A 1518-nucleotide genomic window follows, 5' to 3' on the forward strand; every position below is an offset into this window, starting at 1 on the left:
AATCAAGTTTTAAAACTCCAACTATCTTTCTTGGCATTGCTCTTTCTGTAGGCCATTGATAGTTGTTGGATGCCAATTCTTCCAGAAGTTCATAGGCTGCCTCATGAGTTTTACTCATCAAAGCTCCACCAGCTGCTGCATCAACCATAGACCTGTTTGTAGCTCCTAGACCATTGTAAAATATTTGCACTTGAAGCCATGCTGGAAGGTCATGATGAGGACACCTTCGCAATAAATCTTTGTACCTCTCCCATGCTTCATATAATGATTCACCCTCAAATTGGATGAATGTGGTGATATCATTCCTTAGCTTTGCTGTCTTTGCGGGAGGAAAATATTTTGCTAAGAATTTTTGTGCCAACTCCTCCCATGTAGTAATGATGCCAGGTGGCAAAGAATTCAACCAAACTTTTGCTTTATCCCTAAGTGAGAAGGGAAAAAGCCTTAGTCGAATCGCATCATCTGTCACTCTGTTATGTTTAAAAGTATCACAAATTTCCAAGAAATTTGCAATATTGACATTAGGATCCTCTTGTAATAGCCCCCCAAACTGGACAGTCTGCTGTATCATCTGAATGATGGCCGGCTTGATCTCAAAATTATTCGCTTGTATGGTTGGCCTCCTTATGCTCGATGTAGCTCCATTGATCGAGGGCATAGCATAATCTCTTAACGCCTTTTGCTCTTGATCGGCCATATTAGATAGAGATGTGTTGGCCTCTTTCTTCTTTTCTTTCTTGAGCTGACGTAAGGTTCTTTCAATTTCAGGATCAAAGAGTGTATGCTTTAATAGTTTAAATTAGGGCATGCACTTCTAATTCCTGAAAAGAAAGAAAACAAACTCAGATGCACTAATTTAATTTTTTTTTTTTAATTTTAATTTTTGAATAAGTGAAATAAAATCCAAAGTAGTAAATATCTAGCTAGTATCAATATCAATAACAAATAGTTAATCCCCGGCAACGACACCAAAAACTTGTTCGCGTAAAATAATCTGTAAGTGCACAGAATCGTAACAAGTAGTAAAGTGTTTTTAGAAAACGAATGTCGAACCCACAGGGATTAAATATGTTATTGAATACCGAAATTCACTAAATAAATTACTATTTGGAAAATCGAAAATAAATGGAACGTTCTACTATCTAAATTAAATTAAACTATTGAATAAAAATAAATCTATGAATAAAAAAAAATTAACAAAGTGTAAAAATATAAAAGTGTAAAAGTATGATAAGAATGGATCTAGAGCAATTGATTTCACCTAACAAATCCCACACAATTTATTCTTCCTAATTATTAAATTCTAATAATCTCCCGTTGATGATTAAAAATTCCTTAACTATTCAATATCTTCTCTCAAATAATATCAAAAATATCTTCAGCTAACAATTCCATATCTCTATGCGAATTTAATTAACTGGAGACTCATTACATACTTTGAATTTTCTGAAAAATCACACTAATTGCAGTAAAGCATCTCTACTTTCGCTCAACTAATGGTGTTTAATTCTAGAACTA

The 1518-nt window shown here is 33.7% G+C and overlaps 1 non-coding gene across 1 annotated transcript; it reads left to right on the forward strand.

The window, feature by feature from the left end:
• The first annotated feature begins 206 nt into the window (after positions 1–206).
• LOC112027997 (small nucleolar RNA R71) lies at positions 207–313 on the forward strand. The gene has a single exon (XR_002884575.2). It is a non-coding gene; the product is annotated as a small nucleolar RNA R71 (small nucleolar RNA).
• The last annotated feature ends 1205 nt before the right edge of the window (positions 314–1518 follow it).

The sequence above is a fragment of the Quercus suber genome, unplaced genomic scaffold (assembly GCF_002906115.3).
Source record: "Quercus suber isolate HL8 unplaced genomic scaffold, Cork oak 2.0 scaffold_574, whole genome shotgun sequence".
Taxonomy (NCBI): domain Eukaryota; kingdom Viridiplantae; phylum Streptophyta; class Magnoliopsida; order Fagales; family Fagaceae; genus Quercus; species Quercus suber.